The sequence below is a fragment of the Rosa chinensis genome, chromosome 2, assembly GCF_002994745.2.
Source record: "Rosa chinensis cultivar Old Blush chromosome 2, RchiOBHm-V2, whole genome shotgun sequence".
Classification (NCBI taxonomy): domain Eukaryota; kingdom Viridiplantae; phylum Streptophyta; class Magnoliopsida; order Rosales; family Rosaceae; genus Rosa; species Rosa chinensis.
The window spans coordinates 40,746,746-40,771,968 of NC_037089.1; the positions used below are offsets into that span (position 1 = coordinate 40,746,746).

At 36.7% G+C, this 25,223-nt stretch overlaps 1 long non-coding RNA gene and 1 other non-coding gene across 2 annotated transcripts; both read left to right on the forward strand.

Annotated features, from left to right (window-relative positions):
- The first annotated feature begins 370 nt into the window (after positions 1-370).
- LOC121051948 lies at positions 371-1,380 on the forward strand. The gene is made up of 4 exons (XR_005807564.1): positions 371-565; positions 722-902; positions 996-1,090; positions 1,314-1,380. It is a non-coding gene; the product is annotated as an uncharacterized LOC121051948 (long non-coding RNA).
- Positions 1,381-14,073: 12,693 nt separating this feature from the next.
- On the forward strand, positions 14,074-14,688 carry LOC112189124. The gene is made up of 3 exons (XR_005806044.1): positions 14,074-14,375; positions 14,445-14,503; positions 14,585-14,688. It is a non-coding gene; the product is annotated as an uncharacterized LOC112189124 (transcript).
- The last annotated feature ends 10,535 nt before the right edge of the window (positions 14,689-25,223 follow it).

A 25,223-nucleotide genomic window follows, 5' to 3' on the forward strand; every position in this document is an offset into this window, starting at 1 on the left:
ATGATTGAGGACTATTCGTACATCAGTAGTTCACTAACATACTCGATCTATTAATTTATGGCTTTTCTGGGTCTTATGTGGTGAGATTTTGTTAATTTTCAGTTTGGCTGTTTTATTAAGTTCTGAATTGTGAAATTTGAATCTTTTGGGGCGAGTTTAGTTTTTTGAATGCTGAGTTGTTTGATTTTCCCAAATTCATGATTGAAATATTAGGTTACTGATTGACTTGTCTTGATTTGGTTTATTTCAGTTCAGTAGTATCACAATTCAAAGTTTCATTGTTATTCTACTATACTTGTGATCTTTATTGATGTGTTCTTGTATCAACGATAGTTGGCAATATTTGGTATTTCTAATACAGTAGCTCTCAGCCTCTATTGGTAATTACTTTCATGTGTACTCCTTGCTTAACATATCTGAGTCTTCTTCATCAGAGTTGTGGGGACCTTGTTGATCTCGTTAAATTAATTAATTATAGTTTGCAAGGGTTGAGGTTAAATATGAAGAGATAATTGAAGCAACCTCAACTGGCGCCAGTTCAATGATTTCCAAGATTGTTCAAATGGTTAGTGAACTTACTTTTACTCATGACACAAATAATTGTTTTGATCAACCTTTCTTTTGTGCAAAAATACCAAGTCATTGAGGATATTTATGTATCTATGCAAGGAAAATCTCTTTCTTTTGTTTATTTTTCATGGGAAGGTGGATTGCAATGCAGGAAGTTTTATGTTTGATATCTAAATCAGTTAGCATCTTTACTCATTAGAGAGTACCTGCATTTCATTTGTCAAGTTGAGGATGCTCAAGGTCATGAAGCACCAATAGAAGGGCTTACTGATTCAATAGCTGGATCTTCTGTATACAGTATAATGACTCTCAGCTACAATATTTGGTTTTTGGTACGTGGTGATTTTTCTTTCACGTAATACAAATGTTTACAAAAATGTCATTATGGTGAAGTTGAAGTTTTGGATAATTGTAAATGTCAACAGAAACAAAGGGAGGTGGAATCAGAAAGGATAGAGAAGATGCCGGAGGAACATGTAGCCGTGAACCTACTTTCTAACTGTGCTCGAGGCTCGACATGGTAAAATATTCCATCTACTAACTTTGATTTTCCTTTTTGTCTACATGCCGTCAATTTCAATTTGTCTGCATGACTGTTGTTAATACTTGTAAACATGCGCAATGCATTTGCTATTGCATTTGTTCTTAAAATGTGTCTGACATGGTTAATATGAAGCTTATTTTTAGGCAAGTAATTGAACACCACCACTTAAAGTAATGCTTTGTTGTTTTCATGCATTCAGAACATCACTAGCAGATTCATTGGCAGATATGGTATGATTGCAGAAAAGAATACATCTACCTTTGTTTTTTTTAAGGTACTAACTTCTACATATAAATATGTGTTGGGATAGTGATTTAGACTGTTGCTTGAAAGTGGCTATTAGTTGTCGATTGTTTGGTTTGGGGCTGGTATCTGAGTATCTTGTTTTGCTATCAATGTGGGGTTTTATAATCCTCGTGTACAAGAACTCATTATTTTCCTTCTTGGACAATTTTTGTTATGTGTTATTAAGATGTTAAATTTTGGATACTGATTAAATTGAATAAATTTGCTATGTTGGCTGCTTTATATCTCAGTTTCATTCTTGTGTATGTTGCGAGTATTTTATTGAGCTTTTCATTTGTTTGATAGAAATTATATAGAAGTTGCTGGAGGAGAGGTAGCAGATGCAGCTATGGGGAGGAACATGAAGAGATTTATGTTTTTTTATGTTGTATTTTATTTGAAGTTGTATATGAATTGTACAGTATATTTTAGAATTATACAGTACATTTTGGTGGGCCAAATTGTTATTTTTTTTATATATTCACCAAATTTTGCCACTGATGTTGGTGGCATTAAGAAAACACACTGATACAATAACAGTGGGAGAGAAAAATGTTATATGCTGCATTGGATTTTGGTATGCTACTGTTGTTTTAACAGTGTGGATTGTCCCAATAGCACATGCAATAGAGGGGACTGATATCTCATTAGTAGCTGCATAGTGGCTAATGGCATTAGCTATTATTATCAGTGTGCTTGTCCCAATAGGGACTAATTCAAATCAGTGTGCTTTGGCAAAATTTCTAGTAGTGTTCGTGTGAAATTAGGAAAAGAAAATAAAAATCATTGGAGGTTTCCTGGTTGTATTCTACATGCATGGTGGCTGAATTGGGTCTAGATACATTGAAGAATTTCGACCAAGAGAAGATAACTTGTTCTCTAATTCAAATGAAATTTTCTCATTGGTCGGATGATGCAAACAAGGAGAATTCTTAGGGAATTAAACCCTAGGCCATGCACTCTATATAGGGGGAGTATTCAACATCAAAATCATCAAGAAACCCTGAATCAAAATCTCAAATTCCTTCCCCTTTACTCTCAAAGTTTCGGCCTCGCCAAGTGTTCAAGATTTTGAAGCCGTGAAGCAAGTTCATCCTCCATTCTCCATCCTTGCCATGATTCTCATCATTGTCCATCACCTTTGAAGACCTTCTTGCATCCTTGAAGCTTCTTTAAAAGTGTAACCATGAACCCTAACTTGTTGTTTTTGGTTTTGTTATCTTGTAACTTAAAAATTAGATTCTATAGCGTTCTATGTTTTTGGTTTTCTTGGATGTTACGATTTCATGTGATATTAAACTATATGTTTTGATGTTTAGTTTCCAATAACTTGAAGCATGAATTCGTTCTAGGATTTTCATATTTGTAGTTTTCGAAATTTTTATATGTTCTTGAATGTTTGTTGGTTTTGTTTTTCAATCCCACCTTTCATGTTTGCGATTTGTTTGGTGGCCAACTTAGGTTTCGAATTGGATGATTGAATCCATAATAAGATGCTAGCGTTCTAGGTCTTGTTAATTAAAGTGGAAAACCTATAATTACTTAGGTAAATCAACAAAGAGAATTGCATGCTTGATTAGCGTTCTAATGATACGCCTAAAAGCAAGCGCATAATTTAACCCTAAAAATATCGTTAGTAGTATAAGCAAATAGGGATCGTTCTACTCCGGGGATTGAGGGTACACCTGTCATTGTCAAACAATTAAACAATTAAAATTAAAACAAAGTATAATATTCACAAATATATTCACAAGTATAAACATTATTTACGAAAAAGGGGGGAATTTTGTTTTTGGGTTTTCAAATAAATTAAGTAAAGAAAACAAATAAAACACAAAAACATAAAAACACAAATGGAATGAGAGAACAAAGATCAAAACCGAAACTTATGATTAAAATTGATTCAAACCCTAATATTGTTCATCTAAGTCATGAGAAAGGAGTTGATCATGTGAAATATTCGAAAGCAAATAATTTCCCATTTTTTACTTTTCAATGCTAATTAACCTAAGTGAAAGCACAAAGATTAATCCTATCAAACATGTAATCAAGCCCTAGAAAGCTAGTCAATCATGACATGTTTAATGCATGAAACACATGGAAAGGCTATCAACTCAAGTGTGCAACTTAGTATGAAAAAGTCCACCTAATTGCAATCCTCGTTAATTAAATTCGATCTTTGTACAAAACCTTTACTACTTTGATTCAATTTTACACAAAACGAAAAGTCGATTTCATGTTCTTAAACCTAGCACCAATTATATCGAAACCCTAAGTGTTTGCAACCACATAAGATTAAAATACAAAAGTTATCTATAACGCAAATTTAATTAAACAAACCCGCATAAGCAACTCTCGAAGAACAATAATATGAATCTGAAAATTCTCAATTAATCATAAAAATTCCAGAAATTAATATTTGTTCAAACACATATGTCAACTAGTTCATAACCAACGAAATTCAAAGCAAAGGTTACAAAGGAGAATCGGATTACACCGTGAGATGGAGATGGTGATGAACGATTGATGTGGTGGTCTCTTGAATCTCGAAAGCAAGCTTCAAGGTTGGAGATGGATGATGGATGCTCACGGCTATGCTTCTTCTCCCTTGGCCTTGCTTGAACTCGTGGAGATGACTAGAGGATGGAGAAACTCACGGCTATGCTAAGAAGATTTTCTGATTTTTTTCTAAAGTGTAAATTGTATGGGAGAGGACCCCTTGACGTTGAGAAAAGGAGAGTATATATAGGGGACGGCCTCCTTGCTCTCCAAGCCGTGTAAACCTCATGGAATTAATCTGAAAATTCCACATAATTTCCTCCAATAATATCTTGCCAAATAAGCCCTATGAGGTGGTCCAACCAATCATATAATTCCAATTTAATTCCCTAAATAATCTTGCCGAAATTCCATGGATATATTCTAATTTTATACTTTAAATTCGGCCAAAACTCCTTTAGGGAATATAGGAATGTATCTAGACTTCTTTTGAGCTTTTCTTGGTCTCCACCTTTTTCTCTTTCCTTTTATTTCTCCCTTGAATATCTCTTTGCCGAATTCTCTAGGGTAAGTCTCCAAGTATATTTTCTTTCCATAAAAATTACCCTAGAAAATCTCAACCGAAATTCTCTTTGATAATTCTGATTTTCCACGTCATTTTCCTTGTTTCTCTCTCCTTTTACACGGCAATTTCTCAATCAAACCCTCCAAGAATATCTCCAAGACATATCCTTCCTTGTATGGCGTCAATCACCTTTATCTTGATTGATTTTTGACGCCAACTCTCTTTCTTCCTCTTAGGTTTCACGGCAACATGGCTTAAATCTCCAAAAATATCTCACATGCATCACCAAACCCTAATTCCTTGGGCTTTTATCCATTTGCCGAAAATCCAAATTATTCTTGAGAGTTCTTGGGCCTCCATGCGCCACCTTTATGCCATGTCATCATCTAGAGTCTTCAAGAAGCTTCTCTCATGCCATGTCACTTCATTAATTCGATCTCCATTCTTGGTTGGCTCAAGAGTCTTGTTTTGGCAAACTTTCCTTTTCTGGACAAGGTTTCCTGGTTGGACCAGGAAAGCTTCATTTCTTCATTTCTGCTCATTTGTGCTTCCCTTTGTACTTCATCTTGTCTCCCTCCAACGTTGGCTAGCTTCTCTCTCCATTTGTGAGCTCATTTCAGCTCATTTGTGACAAGTACCTTAAAATAGAAACTGTTAATGAAAAATAGAAACTTTCCTAAAATGAAAAATGGTAACTTTCCAAAACTGAAATAAGAAACTTTCTAAGAAGGAGAAATAGAAACTACCAAAAATGGAAACTTTCTACAAATAGGAACTTTCCCAATCGAAGAATGGAAACTTTCCTAAACAGAGTTTTATTAAGGAAATAACGCAAGAAATGTAGGGAAATGCAGTTAAAACGTCGCATTAAAATGCTGGGCATTTAAAGGTAAAATTGGAATGTGTTGTAGTTGGGAAAAATGATGGGCGTGTTGAGTAGTTGTTGCTGTCAAAATTTGGTGGCCATCAGAGGTGGTGGCCGCCGCCGCGTGGGCCCCACTCGCCGCCACTGTGGGTGGCGTGTGGAGGTGTTTAGGGCAGGTTTTTGGCTTCTGTTTTTAACTAGTTAAATCCTATTTTTGATCTAGAGCTTATATATGTGAAGTTTGGTAGAAATTGAAGGAGTTTTGCATCGATTGTGTAATTCCGAAGTTTGGGATGTCGATCATTGAATTCCGAGAATCCGACCGTTGGATTTCTCTCGATTCTGCCCTAGAACCTTTAAACTATGAGCTGGTATAGGGGTGAAGTTGGATTAAATGGGGAAAGAAATTGGAAGTTTGATTTCAGAGGATAAAATATTAGAATCGTGTTTAAATTGTCGAATTGTCGCTTACGGAATATAATTGTGTTCAGGGAGACGTACCGAGCTTTTGCTCGATGAAGGAACTCGTATACGTGATCGTCGGAATAGTACTGTGAGTGGACTTTTGTTTTTAAGTAAATGATGCATGCATTTATTTTGAAATTATTGGTTTATTTAATTATCGTTTTATTTATCGAGCATGATATTTTGTCTTGGATTATAATTTGACATTGATTTTTTCATGAGTTTCGGATATGAACTTATTATGCTCGGATTTGGATTTATGATTTAATTTCAGAAATATGATTTATTTTTGGAGATTAATTATACATTATTTTCAATTATGATTTGGAAATGGATTTTGAGCCTTCGATAAGTATCTCCGATATATGGCTTTTATTTGAAAGCATGATTTTCGACAAATTATTTCCGAGGTGATTTCTGATAGGAGCATTTTAATGCGACGTTTTAATAATTATTTCCTCATATTTTACTTAGTTATTTCCTTAAATAAATAAATTTTAATTTAATTTTTATTTTCTAGGTACATTGGAATAAATGGAGAAGAAATGAGCTGAAATGAAGAAATGGAGTTTTCCTGGTCCGACTAGGAATCCCAGTCAACGCAGGAATCCTGATGAGGCTAGGAAACCTGAAGGCATTAGGAGACCACATGATGACGTGGGAGATATTATGGGGAATTAAAGCTGATTTTGCCATGTGAAATTATGGAGTTAATGTCAAAAATCAAGAGATGATCAAGGATAATGATGCCATGGAGAGATTTAAGGGAGAAAAAGTCCAAAACAAGTCCAGATTCATTCCTATTTTCACTCAAGAGTATTTTGGCCGAAAATTAAGAGAAAAATCAGAATAAATCTTGGGAAAATCAGCAATAATATATTTGGAAAGATTATGGATTTATTTTGGAACTTTTTGATTGGTTGAGTGACATGGCAGAGCTGACATGGCATTCTGTGATTGGTCGAAGCTGTGTGGCATGATTGGATAGTTATTTGAGGAGATAAATCAGAAAATAATCATGCAATTAATTCAAAAATAATCTTCCTAAATCAAGGTGTTAAATTGGAGGTTTCTTATTGGTTGGATGACATAGCAGAGCTGACGTGGCGTTCTCTGATTGGCTAATGTTGTGTGGATAAATCTTGAAGACTTGGAGACTAAGTCGCCATCCTCCTATAAATAGGAGCATTCTCTACACAATTCCACACACCAACACCACAACACCTCTTCATTCAGAAAAATTCTCTCCATTCTCTAGTTGCAAAGTTCTGCATTTTCAAGCAAGGAGAGGAAGAAGAAGAAGGAGCCGTGAAGATCATATCCTCCATCATCCACCTAGAAGGCTTGCTTCCAAGATTCAAGATCCAACCATCTAGCTCTCCATCTCCATCTCCACTCACGGTGTAATTCGTTCCTTTTCCTTGTAACCTTTTTGGTTTCCTTGTTTGATTTCGTATGAAATTGTTTCTAGTTAACCTAACGTTTAGGGCAAAGTTTAAGCCCAATTTCTATGTTTAAATAAAGTTTTCGAATTCTATAATTGTGATTCTAAGTTGCTTATGTGAGTTTGTTCGATTAAATTTGCTTTACAGAAAACTTTTATATGTTTATCTTATTTGGGTCGACACTTATAGGATTTGCATGTAATTGGTGCTAGGTTTAAGAACATGAATCAACTTTTTGCTTTGTGTAACTTGAATCAAAAGTAGTAAAGGTTCTGGACAAGAATCGAATTTAATTGAAGAGGATTGCAATTAGGTGGACTTTTCCATAACTAAGTTGTACACTTGAGTTGATAGCCTTTCTCTATGTGTAATGCGTTAAACATGTTATGATTAACTAGCTTTCTAGTGCTTGAATGCATGTTTGATAGGATTGATCTAGGTGCTTTCGCTTAGGTTAATTAGCATTGAAAAGTAAAATATGGGAAATCATTTGCTTTCGAATGTTTCACATGATCAACTCCTTTCTCATGACTTGGAAGAACAATTATAGGGTTTGAATCGAATTTGATTACATGGAATTGGTTTTGATCTTTGTTCCTTGCGTTCCACCCTTGTATATATGTTTTTACGTTTTCTTTATTTTATTTATTTTAATTTTAATTTTAAGAATCCTAATCCCCCCTTATTTGTGTTTACTTGTATATATTTCTTTTCTTTGTTTTATTTTTGTAAATAATACTTTTTACTTTTATTAATTAATTAATTGTTTTTGCAATTACAGGTGTACCCTCAATCTCCGGAATAGAACGATCCCTATTTGCTTATACTACTAACGATATTTTCAGGGTTAAATTATGCGCTTGCTTTCAGGTGTATCAATTTCCGGAATTATACTATTTATATTACGTTTCTATTCGTCGATTTGAGATTTTTGAAAGATTTTCGAAATGGGATTTCAATGGAATTAATTCTTGTTTATTTATTCGATCTTTGGTTTTGGCATTGGAAATGCCTTAGTAATGATTTCGGTTTGAGAATTATGATTTTGTTTGATCTCGCCGTTCTGCTATTGATTTTGAGATACTTTTGGCTGATAGGAGCATTTTAATGCGACGTTTTACTTGTTTTTCCCTACATTTTCTGCGTTATTTCCTTAATAAAACCCTGTTTAGGAAAGTTTCCATTCTTTGATTGGGAAAGTTCCTATTTGTAGAAAGTTTCTATTTTCAGTAGTTTCTATTTTTCATTTTTAGAAAGTTTCCCATTTTCAGTTTAGGAAAGTTGCCATTTTTCATTTTAGGAAAGTTTCTATTTTTCTTACTAGTTTCTATTTTCAGGACCTCCGAGCTAGAAAGTGGAAATGAACCCACAAATGGAAAGAGGAGCTTGCGATCACCAAGGGGAGCAAAGATGAAGAACAATGAGCCACAGAAATGAGCAGAAATGAAGAAAAGAAGTTTTCCTGGTCCAACCAGGAAACCCTGCGGAAAGGAGGAAAGCCCACCAATGAAGTCTCCAACGTTACTATGAAAAAGAAATGGAAAAATAAAGTGTTGTGACGTTGGAAGATGACATGGCATAGAAGTGACGCATGGAGGCCCAAAAACTCTCAAGACTTGTTGGATTTTCGGCTAATTGGATAAAAGCCCACCAAAGCCCATGGAACTAGGGTTTGTGACGCAAACCCTAGCCCTAAAGATATGTTTGCCGTGAATTTGCAAGAGAGATAGCGTCCAAGAAAATCAGAAATTAAAAGGAGATTTTCTAGGGCTATTTTTATGGAAATAAATCAAGAGAAAAACCCTAGAGACTCCTAGCCGTCCAAGCAAGAGAGAAACAAGGAATTGCCGTGCAAAATAAAAGAGAAACCCTAGAGAATTCGGCAAAGGGATAATGAAGAGAGAAACTAGGGTTTTGCCGTGTGGAAAATCAGAAATTCAAGAGAGATTTCGTGGAGATTTCTTAGGGAGCTTTTTAAGGAAAGAGAATATGTGTTGAACACAAAAAGCTCTAAAAGGAGTCTAGATTCATCCCCCTTTAATCCCTAAATATATTGTTGCCGAAATTGATGTATAAAATCAGAAATTATCTTTTTATTTCGGCAAGAATTATTTAGGGGATTAATATTGGAATTTTGTGATTGGTTGCACCACTTCATAGGGCTTATGTGGCAAGAATTCATTGGAGGAAATTATGTGGAGGAAGCAAGCTATTGCCGTGAGTTTCTCTAGGGTTTTACACGGCTTGAAGACCTAGAAGCCGTCCCCTATATATTCATCTCTTCTCTCAACGTTTTGGAGTTCAGGCTAGTTCCCACTTTTACGTTTTACACTTTGAAAAAAATCAGAAAACTCTCTAGTTTAGCCGTGTTCTTCTCCATCCTCTAGGGCAACCACGAAGTTCAAGCAAGGCCAAGGAAGAAGAGGTCAAGCCGTGCACATCATCCATCACCATCCTTGAAGATTGCTTTCGAAATTCAAGAGACCATTCATCTCATCTTCATCACGGTGTAATCCGATTCTCCTTGTAACCTTTGCTTTGTAATTTTCGTTGGTTATGCCCTAGTTGACACATATGTTTGAACAATTGTTAAATTCTGGAATTTTATGATTAATTGTTAATTTTCAGATTCATATATTGCGATTTATGGTTGCTTTTGTGTGAGTGTTTGATTAAATTTGCATGATAGATAACTTTTGTATTTTAATCTTATGTGGTTGCAAACACTTAGGGTTTTGATATAATTGGTGCTACGAATTTGAGAATATGAATCAACTTTTTGGTTTTGTGTTCTTGAATCAATAAGTAGTATAGGTTTTGTACAAAAACCGAATTTAATCAAAGAAGATTGCAATTAGGTGGACTTTTTCATACTAAGTTGCACATTTGAGTTGATAGCCTTTCTAGGTGCTTAATGCGTTAAACATGACATGATTGACTAGCTTTCTAGGGTTTGATTGCATGTTTGATAGGATTAATCTAGGTGCTTTCACTTAGGTTAATTAGCATTGAAAGTAAAATATGGGAAATTGTTTGCTTTGAACGTTTCACATGATCAATTCCTCTTGCATGACTATGATGAACAATGATGAACTTGAGTTAACTTTGATTATAAATTCCGATTTGATCTTTGTTCGTGCATTTCATTTGCATTTTTATGTTTTTGTATTTTAATTGTTTTGTTAGCTTAGATTTAATTTCGAAATTAGAAAACCAAAAACAAAAATCCCCCCTTTTTTCGTAAATATGTATATATTTTGTTATATCTTTGTAAATATTATACTTTGTTTTAATTTTAATTGTTTGTGTGTCCTACATTGACAGGTGTACCCTCAATCCCCGGAATAGAACGATCCCTATTTACTTTATACTACTAATGACATTTCAGGGTTAAATTGGTCGCTTCCCAAGAGCGACATCATTGGCGTGTGGGACGCGTCGATGATATTTCACCTTACTGTGAGAATTTGGGGGAAGCTTTATGGATTTATGTGGTTTTCGGATTTTATTTTGCCATACCTTGGGTGACTATTATCATTGCTAGCATTGATACGTCCGCCTTTGTGGTGAGGTGATGGGATCACCGAAGCCCGTTTGCCTTTGTGGCACTGGTTACTGTCTTTGTGACAGTAACGTTGAAGCCCAGTATCCTAATCGCTACACTTAGTGGCGTGTGGGTATATAACGGGAGTATATGGGAGTACTTTAGCCTGGGAGGCTATCATCCGAGCCTGGGAGGCTCATTCGTATGGCTATCTTCTTCCCCTACTTTTATATTATTTCTGGGCTAGTGGGGTCTAGTCCGATGATACGATACTCAACGGGTTTGATTTACAATTTCCTGATTTTAAGAAATAAAATTTTATAAACGTTGCATGCATCGAAGTTTTATAAATTTAAATAAGTGGGAAAAGTATTTAAGTTTGCTTCATTTAAATCATCTTATTTATTTATTTTTGTCCACTCACACTAATGTGTTTTTCAATACTTTTCCCCTGAGCCCTTCGGTTTCAAATGCCCAGTTTGCAGGCGAAATTAGTTGAGGTCGGTCGTACATGGAGTTGAGGCATACCCAACAACACAGCTTCCGCGTATCTATTTTATCCATGTTTTCCTTATTTACCTTTTATATTAGAATTGCTCTGATAACTTGTGAGAGGAATATTATTAGATTGAGATTAGTACTTGTGAAATGGGAGATGTTGGGATTTGGGGAGCATGGTGGCTCCAGGAGAATAAGGATGGATGATTTAGAAGTGTAAATGTTTTATACAGGTTTTGGGTAGTCCAATTTTAAGGGAAGTTCTGCCAAATTTTTGGTAAAATTTCTTCTAAGGTGGGCCCTGCAGAGCCTCTTCGGATTTCGGTGTGAAATTCAGGGCGGGTCTTGTCACATTTCTTAAGTCACCTCAACCTAAACACGATATACACACAGCTTACACCTACGGCCATCAATTCCATAATCTTTCATATCGTGTCTACATAAGTCAACTAGTGACTACAGCCTTATGTTTAGATTCTCAACTAGCGTCCCATTACACAAATTCAATCAAACAAGACTTCCTCAATCAATGTTTGATGCCATTCTAACGCCGTACGGTGAATCCCAAACCACCCTCATTCCCTCCCCACTAGGAGCCTTTTTGTCATCAACATGACATCAAGGTGAAAAACAATGAATCACCTTCCTATCCTCACCACAGAGTACAATTCATCACCACTATGGCTCTTAATGTAAATCAAACCATCAATCAATACAATCAAGGAGAACCAAGGCAATCACATATCAAAACAAGCAAAACAATTCATAGTAACCCCTGCATATAATTTAGTTCAGGAGGTCACATTAAGTCAAGCAATTCAAGTCAAAGTAGTCATCAAAGTCCCACACCCTGACATCTGTAGGTAGCCCCAACCATCACAGCAGTCCTCTCGATCTTTGTTAACTTAATAACAATTCAGCTCCGTTACCGAGCAGTCATCACACTGATCATCGCACAGATTTCACCAATCATCACGCAGATATTCATCATCCTACTAATCATCACATAGATTTCAAGGATCATCACATAGATAGCAGTTGCCTAGCTGATCATCACATAGATTATACCGGTCATCACGCAGATAGCCATCATCCTACTAATCATCACATAGATATCGCTGGTCATCACATAGATAGCGATCATCACATAGATTCACGCAGATATCACCAATCATCAAACAAATAGTGATCATCACAAAGATTTATCATACTGATGTCATCGATTCATTACACAAATATTCCTACACAAGCCACATAGATATTTCTACATAAGCTTTACATGACAATCATCACAAAGATTCATCATACTGATGTCATCGATTCATTACACAAATATTTCTACATAAGCCACGTAGATATTTCTACACAAGTTTTACATGACAATCATCACAAAGATTCATCATACATATATATTTCACGTAAATATATAAATACGTAGTCATTCACTCAGGAATACTGCTAATACCAACTATAGTCGCAGTTAACCTAATAACTCCAAGACAATAGGGTAATCTAGCTCATAACAAATATCGATCATGCTCATAACAAATATCGATCCTACTTATAACAAATATCGATCATGCTCATAACAAATATCGATCCTGCTCATAACAAATATCGATCCTACTCATAACAAATATCGTGAGATTTACTCACCAAAAGATAAAGGTAATCCGTTCATTAATGAACCTTGTGAGATTACTCACCTTTGAATCCCGCTGCGTCTTCACACGAGAACCAAAACAAGCACATTCGCCGCAATCCGTTCAACAAGCACCTGAACACATAGGGTTTTGATTCAGTGCACGAATCACAAAATGATTAAAGTTCGAAACCCTCGTTTTGAACTAAATCCCCATGAGTAATGCCAATCGAGGCAAAACCTCATCCGAGACCTCCCTAAGTCTCTAGAGTACTTCCACGATCGAGGTGTCCAAACCACAAGTCGAGCGGAAGCTTGAATCCTCACAGATCAAATAACACTACTAGAATAATGCTAATAGACATCGCGTCATTTAAATCGGTCTAGATTTCATGCGATGTAAAAAATAATTCTAACATCAGTTTTTGAAAATCCGATTTCTATTTGTATATTTAAGATCAGTTATTACTATTGACTGATAGACCTTCATTCAAAATTTTTTAAAAGGGCGGAGAGACCAAGTTAAAAAATTTCGCGTAGGCGGGGAACAAAATTGAAATAATCAGTTTCCCACTTTACCTCACCTACTGACCCATTTTTTCTGCTCTTCCCCGAAACCCACTCTCTCTCTATTCCCCCCATCGTTCCATCCTCTCTCTTCCCCGAAACGCTCTCTCTCTCTTCCCCCCATCGTTCCCTCCTCTCTCTTCCCCGAAACCCTCTCTCTCTCTCTCCCCCCCTTCACCCACTGACCCATTTTCTTTGGGGCTCATCTCGAAGGTGGACTGAACGGAACCATGTGACCTTGCTTCTAGTCATGGCCGGAGGACGTGCAGTCTGCCGTTGACTCGTCGGAGGAAGGCGTAGAAGATGGTGGCTGCGGTGAGTCCGCCTTGGTGGTCGGAGATCGATGACGGAGGAAACAGTCTTCCAGATCCAGTTTCTCTCTCCTCCATCTCTCTCTATGGAAAGAAGGTTGATTTTCTTTAATTTTGATTCTATGTAGTTTCTGGGTTTCGTTATGGTTCCCAATTTGTCGATTAAGTTTTATCGGGTTGTATGCTCTTGTTGAAAATGTTTAATGGTGTCTTTCTTTTGTGTGCATATGCTTCAGACCTTGGTTGGATTGCATTCTAACAAATTGGAATCACCCGAGCTGAAGACCCATATTGAGGCTTTGACAGAAATACGGGTTGGTCTTCTTTTAAGATTTATCTTTCTTACTTTAAGTTTATTCTGAACTTTCTGAGCCTAATTCTAAATTTGAAAGTGTAATTTATATAACACCTTTGAGAATAAACTGGTGGATCAGCACTACTGGCATTGTGTTCATCCATACAGCTTAGGAGTACCCATTCCCATTGTTCTTTTTACAGGGCTAACTCAAGGACCTGGAAACAAAATCTTTTTGAGGAGAGAGCTGCACTGAAAGCTAAACAGAAGCGTTTCCAAGGTACCTCCTCCAAAGTCAAATCTTAATAGCTCATGAACTATACTTGAGCATTGTGTGTCTTTAATGCAGAAGAGAGGCATAACTTTAGGCTTTATACACTGAAAAATAATGAAGTGCTTGCTAAGGAGGTACTGATTATATGCCATATCTCTGTACTCACCTTTTTGAATGTATTGTGGGGATATTTGATCATTTGTTTCCTTGAATAGATCACAGAGCATGATGAAGAGGCTTTCATGAGCTTTGATGTGTTTGTTGACAGGCGGCAGACGTCCTAAGTCAGAAGCACCGGGGTTATGACATTTTGTAAGGAGGTACAGCTTTTTGAAACAATGATTTCGATGAATTGGTTAATTGTAAATTTTGCTCAGTCTGATCACAGTTAACTACTCACGAGACAGCATATTAGAGTGCACTAAATTCAGCCTTTATTTATGTCTAGGACTTGTAAAGTTGTAATTGAGAGTGCAGGGAAGGAATTCTAACATAATTAGAGTCTATAGAGATGAAAAAGGCCAACATTGATTAGAGAATGCTTGACTAAGAATAACATAGATTGAGTATAAACAAATGACAAATCACCGGTTTTTTCATGTTGTGACGTGTAGTTCATATTTGATAATTCATGAGAAGCTACATATCATCTCTTTCAATTTGTCTTTTTCTCTTTTGGATTGGGTTGCTTGGTTTTGTGCTCATGCTTTTCTTTTGGATACTTTGATTTTGTTGTTCATGATGTTTTCCTTTTCAGTTTTCATTGCACAAAGAGCAACTAAGTGTAGACCTCAAAAAAATTGATGCCCTTGTTTACTAGCTCAAGGTAGCAGCTCCAGGTGCACATATAATTCCCTTTTTTTTTTTTTTTTTCTCTTAAATAGAAAATTACAGAAAGTTTTTTTCTTTTATCTTTCTTTTCTAGAACTTAGAAAGTTTCTAGCTTTATATGATTTGGTGTTTTGGGTTTGATATTTTAGCTGGAATTTGCAATGGTTCCAATTCAATTTTGTATTTTGACTATGTTTAATATTGTAATTATAGCTTGAATTTGATGGTGATGTTTAAAGATCTGACTGGAAACATTTCTTGCCTCAGGCCTGGGCTTCATGGTTTCCATGTTCATGCTCTTGGTGACACAACAAACAGTTGCATGTCAACTGGTATGAACCATTGACTAAAAGTTTTTCCTTTATGATCTGATGCAATTGGGGCAAAGCTAGGGAACTAAAGCCTACCCCTCACTATCTTTTTAATAACTTGCTGTTTCTCATGATTAGTCTACTTGCAGGACCACACTTCACAATTGTTCATAAGCAGGTTTGTAGTTTAACATTCCTATTTATTTTCAGTTTACATTTTCCTGTAAATAATTTTATGCTCGGCCTCTCTTTGAATTTCATTTCCACTTTTCTGAAGTTTACATTATTGTTTGCAGATTCCTCTCACTGGAACACTAGTAGACTTCTTGTAGATTCCATTTTTAGTAACTTTAGGCTTTTTGCCATATCTATTAGGATAAAATCGCTGTTGCATGTGCACTGAGCAGGTTGTTTTCTGGACAAAAGTGTACCATCCGAACATTAATAGCAATGGTAGTGCTATTAAAGAGCAATGGAGCCCTGCCCCGAGTCCCTGACCATTTCCAAGGCAATAATCTCACTTGATTTATATGATTTTTTTTTTCTTTAGTGCCATCTTGTTGCATGCCTATGTTATCTTGCATGAGTATGATTTTATGATTTGTTTTTGGTTTTTGTCACTTCAATTTGCAGGGATTGAGAAAACATAAACCTTATGGTTCATATTTTCTAATTTCATTTGTTGTTTCTTATGTCTTTTATGATAACTTGAATTTTCTGCATATTTGGTGCAGGTGCAGGTGCAGGGAAAAGAGCGAGTAGTTGTAAGATGTGTTGCAGAGCAGCTTGGCTTGTTTTGAGCCCCAAAGACCCACTTTCTAAAGTCTCTGCAGCTGTCATGAGAAATAAGCATCTCAAGAGGTTTGATTTTCAATCCACCTATACATAATTCTTTGTATATTGGACTTTTTGTTTTTTGTTGGGGGGGGGGGGGGGGGAGGTGTTTAGGACTGCACTGTTTATGGTCAGTGGACATTGTTTGAGTGGCTCAGTTGGCAACATAAGCTTCAGTCCAGCATTTTGAAAGTGATAGTATGTCAATATGTTAAATGGAATTTCAGGTTTTATTTGCTTCACAGGAGATAAATGCTTTGCAATGTCAGTAAGGATTTTTTGGTTCCTTCTCCTCTTATCTAAACAATCATCAGTCTTCCTGTCATGAAGTAAAGTCCAGTACTTCAATGACATAGCAAAGCACAAATCTCCACTGACATAGCAAAGCATGGATCTCTATATTCAGAAAGACATTATTTTTGTTTATAACATGCGAGTTTTTCTGTTTTGGTTTATTTCATTTTCTGTCCAAAACTGAGACCGGCCTGAGTCTATTATGGACAGTGGTATGTCGCAGTCCTATACAAACCAAAGGGACAAGGATTTGGATCGGGCAAGTGAGAGGCAGGATCTTGAAGGAAAGGAGCTAAAGTAAGAAACTACTTTGCATGAACTGGAGCCAGTTGCTGTCGATGCTCTTCATGAACTTGTTTCTTTAGTTCACAGTCATGTCAATGCTGCAGAGCAATATGATTTTGAGTAAGGCAAGATTTTGCTGACCATTTTGTAATAGATGTAGTGATATCATGATGAATTGTGAACAAATTATACTGCATGTAGTTATTGCAGTAGTGGTATCTTCTAGACTAGCCTTAAAGTAGGTTAGGGTTAGAGTTTATTGTGCAAAACTTTTGAAGCTACCTCAAGCTCTAATTTTGGATAGAAATTAATGCAATTCCCCAATATTTGAATTTCATGTTATTTGTGGATCAACTTTCTAGTACCAAATACAGCACGAAAGGGATATAACAGCAGTTTGAATTCACAAACTGATGTCAAGAAAAGGAAAAAACATCAGTTACTAATGAAGAACTGATGTCAAAAAATAGAAATTACAACAGTTTGAAAATAAAAACCGATGTCAGAAAAGAGAAAATACATCAGTTTGGAAACAAAAACCGATGTCAAGAAAGATAAAATACATCAGTTACTAAATAAAAACCGATGTCAAGAAAGAGAATGTACATCAGTTATTAAACAAAAACCGATGTCTAACATTACTATGGACATCGATATATAAACAAAAACCGATGTCTAGCATAAATATAGACATCGATATAGACCAAGGAACCGATGTCCAACATAGCATTGGACATCGTTCTTCTTCAGGAACTGATGTGTAAAATATTATTAGACATCGTTTCTAAATCAGAAACGATGTTAAAATTGATAATTGTGTTGTTAGAGCTATATTTCATTAAGCATCTAATGCCAAAATATGAAGGTTTGACAATAGCTAAACACACCAAAATGGTGATCACATTAACGTTTTTACATCGGTTCTGAACCTGAAACCGATGTCTGGTCGCATACTAGACATCGGTTCACAACCGATGTCTTAGTTTTGGCGATCTTTAACATCACCCACTAAGACATCGGATTTTTTTTTTTAACATCAGTTGTGAACTGATGTCTATGAACTTTATCCTAGTAGTGTAAATTCACTGATATGAAACGGTAAAAATCATAACAAATCCATTCGAACTCCAAAATTTGTATAAACGCTCGTATTAACGAGTAGAACATATATAATACCAGAAACAGTCCCTTACATGGCCGAAACACAGCCAGAACACCGCCACAGCCAGTAAGAATAAGCTAAGCCACCACCTATTTAGCTACACATGCTCACGGAATCAAGAGTTTATCAAGTTCATGTTTCCGATTCATTAATTTCCTAAAGCATGCTTCTAGGTGATAAATCTATATTCACACTTAGGATACATGAAAGTATAGTAGCCAAAAGATTCAAAACATGCATAAACATCAAAGAACATAAAGATTACATTGTTTTGTGCACAAGTTTGGCTAGGGCTAAGCCCTAACCCCAAATTCAACTACTCACAACTCATATTTACACAATTACAAGCCATAAACATCATAAATAATAAATAAAAGATGCAAAGAGTGGAGAACAAGTGATATACCCATGGGTTTGGCTCTTTTTGGAGCCAAACCAAAAGCACAAGATGTCTCCCTTTCCTCTTAGATGCTATATGAGAAGAGAAATGCTTCAAAGTATAGGGATTTCGGTTTCTAGAACCCAAATCACTATACAAATCCACAAAATCTCAAGAACAAAGTAAGAACAAGGCTTGAATATGTGAGAAACAAGAGAAGTGATTGATCAAAGTGTGTAGAAACTTCGATTTTGGTGAAACCCAAGTGGCTACACACCTTTCTCTTACACAAAACTCAAAGAACTATGTACAAGGTATGAAAAACTAACCTAAAACTAAAGAAAAAAGAGATTTTGATGCTCCAAAATGAGAGGGACAAGGGGGAGCACGGTTTTGGGGAGAGAGGAATGGCTATTTAAAGGCTAAGGCAATTCAAATCAAGGGTGGAGATCAAAAGGAATGAAGGGCTAGATGTGATTGACAAATATGTAAGCACAAAATGTGGATCTAGTTTTTAACTCCACATAGAAATGACCTAGAAAACCCATAGATATTTTGGTGGAGAAGAAAAATTAAGGGTAGAAGGGTCATTGTGTAGGGGAACAAGGTAATAAATGGGAGACAAAGGTGTAAGGTGTAAGAATTAGACCACTTGTCATCTTTCAACTTTTGAATTTCAAAATAACCTAGACCTAAAGTCTCTAACCCTAATCAGCTATTTCCTGTCCTCCACACATGTTCTCGGCAGGCCAACTCGGCCGGAAATGTCCGGAATCCGGCGTTGATCACCGTTGACCCATTTTTTGTCCGTTTGCTCACTTTCTTCTCCTTTCTTCCTTCAATTGAATCTCCGCCGAGAGTTCGGAATTAACCTTTTACTTCTTCATACCAAATGTTCCTTTATGAGTTTAGATCATCCTGGTAAAATTTTAGAGCTTAATTCATTGTGGTTTGCCCGGGAATGCAGCCGGAATCCGTACAGGTCCGGTTTTGCAGTTTTTGTCTTCTAGTGTAGAAAATTGCACTGATCTTTTGAAGGCCTTCCACTCCGAACTAGCTCTTACACTCTTCATAAAAAATGATCCTTAGGATGTCCAAAATGGATTTGGAAAGTTTCAACTCATTCGGAGTTTATTTGGTCAGTCTGCGGCTCCTCCTTCCTTGCCTAGCTCGGTTTCTCCTAGCCGGAGTAGGAAAATGTCCTAAGATTGACTTTTTAGTGCATTTCCAAGCTTCTCCATCATTTCCTAGCATGATAAGGAAAACATAATAAATAGATATAAATAAACACAAAGGTTAAGCAAAAGTGCAAGATTAGGGGAATTATTACTAGGTAATTATGGACCTAACACACCTAGCATCCCGTTACACAAATTTCCTATCAAACAAAACCTCTTCAGATAATGTTTGGAAATCCCTTGATGCACAACGGTGAGTCACAAGGACACACTCATTTCCTTCCCACTGGAAGCCTTGTCATCAACATGACATCAAGGTGAAAACAATGAATCACCTTCCTATCCTCACACAGAGCACAATCGTCACCACTATGGTGTTCCAGATAAATCAAACCATCAATTAATCAAATCAAGAAGAAAACAAGGCAATCACAATTCAAAACAAGCAATTTTTTTTCCTCTCATTCATATATATTTTTAATTGAAGTTGAAAGTTTTTCCTTTTGATAGTCTCATTTTTTATAGCCATATTACCACAATATAAGTGAAAATAAGTGATATTACAAAAAAAAAGGTAATTTTACAAATTTATCCTTGAAAAATGAGTCACATGTTTGGCACATGTTAGTTTTTAACAGAACATTAACGGAAGTTAGTGATAGGTACTATTTGAAATAAAATTGATAGGACCAAAAAGTTTGACGATATTATTGAATATGTGCCCCATTTTTCTCCCTTAAGTTTAGTGTTTTGAGTCAGAAGTCATTTTGAGAGTCTTGTTGAGTGTTTGGAGTGAAATAGGCGAAAAAAGTAAAATTCATGAAAAATCCTAGCTGGATCAGGATTCCTAACTGTCAACTGTTTTTGCGGTCTTTAACATTTTAATTCCCTTTATTTTCTCTAGAAAATTCTGATATTCTCCTGCTTGTTGTAGGAAACGTTGCCTGGTGGAACTCTTGGAAACAGCAATGATGGAGTCATAAAATAAAGCATTAAGATATTTGACCAAGCAATGAAGAAGGGAAATAAAGGAGAAAAGACGTTTTCAGTTGAGGAATAAAAGAGAAAGATGTTTCAGCTTTGAAATTAAAAGAATTGCCCCATTATGAGAGGAGTTAAGGCCATAAAGGAGACGTTTCAGCTGGGAAAGCCAACCAATGCTCCCCTATAAATAGGCAACGTCTAGAACTGAATTTGCATCACTTCCCAGCCAAGATCACTTCCTGGCATATCACTTCCTGGCCAAAAACCATTCCAAGACTACCCAATTCACTCCTTAAACCTCCATCTCCTACAAGACCATGACGACCATCCATCCATCAATCTACGAAGCTCTTAAGCGCTGAGTCAAGGACGCTCCACCACCATAGTAGAGACAAGTTCATCACTTTGTTGCTAAGCCACTGAGGAAAGCTTCAAAGTGTAACTATGACTCTACTTATATTTTTTGTTTCAGTTTTGTTTGTTTCAATTTGCGAGTTGTGTAATTGGAGACATGTAATTTTCAGAATATTTTTGTTAATATTTTTGAGATTTTCAGTTTATTATTGAGTTAATTTCGAGAATTATTTTATGATGCATGTTACAATCTTGTGCCCTTTTACGTGTTTAGGTAATTTTCAGAGTTAGGTTAATAAGTTTGCATGCTAGAATAACGGTGAGAGTTCTTGTTTGTTTGCTTAATTTGCCAAGAGTAATTGTTATTTGTTAAGACGCTGAGTTAAACAAGTAGTAATTAGTTCTAATGGGTGGTAAAAATTATGCTTTAATGATTAAATAATTCTGGAAATTACATGTTAAATTCTATGTCTAATGGTTAATTTGCACGTGTGAGTTGATTCGAGGGTTAGATAATACTACTAGTTAAGAGAATTACGCAGAGTGTTTTCGAAAATTAGTAGTATTAGGCTTGGTAAGGACTTTTCCAATCCATGCCTACATTAGAATGAATCAGATAAGTGGATTGATCCGCTGAGGCTTTTCATATGATCTCTTATCTGGGCATTAAAGTTTGTAGCATGTTGAAATGAATTTTCTGTTTTTACACTTAGTAATTTCCGAGTGGTATTGGTCTAGGTTAGGGAAGTCGATCATTGTATATAGATTTATTTGTTTTGTTTTTATTTTTAGTAGATTAGGAACCAAAATTCAAAAACCCCCAATTTTATTCTTTTATTTGTTAATTGACCTTTTTGTGTAGGTGTACCCTACAATCCCCGGACTGAACGATCCCTGCTTATCCGATACTGACAACTACATTTTGCAGGGTTAAATTGTGAGGCTGTTTCAGCCGCATCAAAAATCGAAAAGTTCAAGTACTGGTTGTGATCAAAATTGAAGTTCAGGTAACATCGATAAGGTAGATGATAAGTTCAGGTACCATTTGTGATAATTACCTAAATATAAATGCGTTTTGATAAGCTTTTGGTTTTAAATATTTTATAGTTTGTAAAAAAAAAAGTTTTATAATTTTATTTGAAATGTTTTGTCTGTATCTATAAAACAATTAATTTTTATTGAGATCTTGTTTTTAAATTTTATTTTCATAAGAGGGTAGAGACACATTTTTAATTTTATTTTTAATTGAACTAATATTTTTATTAACATATTGTGAGGGTGATTTGTGACTTTGACCTTTTGCAGCGAGACCCTCCTAGTTGTGCGAGACTAGGCCCAAAGTCGTTCAATGGTTGTCCCAAGAGAAACTTCGTTGTAACCTGTTAAACGTAACAGCAGCTACTTGGCTTGACGATAACAGCAGCTACTTAGCCTGATGATAACAGCAGCTACTTAGTAGCGATTTAAACTTGAGTTTTATAAGAACAGGACTCATAGGCAGGAAAGGTGTGGGAGCTGGATGCATGAGAGTTTAGCACAGAGAGAGAGTTCCGGCAACAACATAATTCTGGGTTTTGGGTTAAAGATGTTTGAATATAGCTGGCTAGATTATCAGAGATGAAGCTTGATCTCTTGCTTGTATTTCAGGGCTGTTGTGGCTTGGTTTTCTACGGCAACGAACTCGCCCTTTATAGCAGCGATAGAGAGGGAGGGTTTGTACCAAGAACCAGAGGCTTTGAAAGAGTGTTCCTAGTTTTGATGGGATCATTCTAAGACCTTCAGCTCTTGTTTTCCCTATGAAATCGAAAGAGTGAAAACCTGCTTTGGCCATGTGGGTAAAGACCGGTGGTGCAGGTATAGGGTGGCGACGGAAATCCCAGATTTCGTGCTGCCGTGATTTTGAGAGATCACAATCCCTTGATTTGTGCTATTGTAAACTGTGATCGCAAACATCTAAGTATCATCGGGAATTGGGGGCGAGGTTTTGAAGAATGAGAGTTGGGAGGCTTTTGTACAGACTTGGGGTTCTTACCCGAAAAGGATGGAGTAGCAATCCCAGCAGCAACTCGACGGAACGACATTCCTGATTTGGAGAAGACGACTCCAACATACTTCTTGGGCTACGGGTCCTAATGTGATGGACTTTGGGTAAGACTCTAATGGGCTCTAAGTTTTTTGTTGGGTTTGCTTTCATCTCTCTACCAGCCCACGTTAAGATATCGGCCCTCGAAGCGTGAATTTTGGTTCCCAAGTCCAAAATTACTGATGGGCCTTATCATAATGATGGGCCTCGCATGATCCGTTACCTTCCACACCATATCCCGCCGTATGAGCCCCAAACGTAGCTTGGGCCTACGCGTATCGCGTGATAAATAAGCGTGTTAGTCGATTTGGAAATCCCTGTCAATTATTTGAATATTTAGGCATCTCGTATCGCTTGTTAAATAGAAAATTCCCTTTTGCCGTAAAATGGGCTTGCTTGAAGGCCCAATCAGGTTATGAGGTCGATGACTCGTTCCCTTTGCCTGCCACTTAGTCAAATTCGAACTTGTGGAAATTTGGGTATCAACATTAGCCCCCTTGATTTTGTAGCTCGTGTGACCGCGTTACGGGCTACATAATCAAAAATTCGAAGGCCCGTCGAGTGACTGTATATAACTTCCCTCTTTTCTCTCTTTTTTTTTTTTTTTTTTTTGAGTCGAGTTGGCCTGTGTATCTCATTGATACGATCCGTGACTTATCAGGCTTCCCACGTGGCAACAGACCTTCGCCGCCATTGGACTCCTAGTTAGAAGAGAAGAATCCTACTTTTCGGCTACTTTTTTTTTTTCTTCTAGGAAAACAGCATTGGCGTGTAGAGTCGTTTCCGTTTCCCCTCGTTTTCTTCCATATTTCGATTTGCACGAGACACTTTTCTCCAGGAGTCGGACCCTCGATCTAAGGAGAGAACCTCATCTCCTTTTAAATCTATTTGGCTTGAGAGTCTCCATCCCTGCTCCCTTATCCTCTCAAGAAACAGAGCGGGCGCACCGCACTCGTTTCGTAACCGATTTGGGATTTTCTTCTACGTTTGGTAAGTCCAACAGATCGTATCCTCTTTTGCTCATCCATCTCCATCCCTGCTCCATCCTTTGCTATCTTTGTCTCTTTTTCTTCTCTATTCTCTTCTTTTTTTTTTTTTTGTCTCAAAACCCACCGTTGCTGTGATCTCATATTTGGCCAATGCGATATCAGGTTGCAAATGCTATTGCTGGTGTGATATTGTTGTTTCGCTGCCGTGATTGATTCGTTGCATGTCCTATTCTGGTGTTATCGACTATGCTATTGCAATTGTTTGTGGCCTCGGCTATATTGATCTGCTGTCGAGATCATATTGTGCTTGATCTGTTACCGCGTGCTTTGATCTGTAAGTATTCCTTCCCCTTCCGCATCCTAGCTTGCTTATCATCATTATTTTTTTTTTCTTGGCTTGGCTTGGCTACATGCACTCAATAGTCTTGGTTTCTGATTAGTCCCCTGATGCAACAATATATTGATTCGGTGTGAGCGACTTGATCTTTTGCCTTATGCGTGGGGAGCTTTTTTTTTTTACTACTGTGATTGCCATTAAACATGATGGGACTTGCTGTTAGTTTGCCTGGTCCATTGTGCTTATTAGCCTGGTTGGGGCTATGTGGATTCAAAACTTTTAGTTTAGCCCTTTGCTTGGTGTATGATTATGAACTGACTGAGCATGGAGTGGCTTGGATTGTTGTTGTTGTTTTTTTTTCCTTGCGTTATGCTTATTATGCACGGAGTCTTACTGCTAATGGAGCATGATGTAGCCTGGCATCGCGTAGTTTAGTTTATCACATAGATTGTGCCTGTTAGCTTGGATTGAATGCGTTGTCTTTGCGTCTTTCATTCATCATTTTTTTTTCTTGGCTTGGCTTCCTACTTGACATGTAATGGTTAGTTGATTCAAAGCCGATTGTTTGTGAATAGCGTGCTGTGATTCAATGGCTTATACTTTCTTTCTCTTGTTAAGAGACACCTTATTGCATGTGCAGGTCCCCGTATTCCTCTAATCTCATCATGGCTCCTGAGGTGTGTAGTTTAGTTGATCACCATTTCGTGCTTGAGGATGGCCTTAAGAAGGAGTTTAGAGGCAATTATGAAACTTCCAGAGATGTCAGTCTTGAACATATTTCCAGGCTACTGATTGAGAGGGGAGATTATCCGGCAGTTCCCATCAACTTTGAG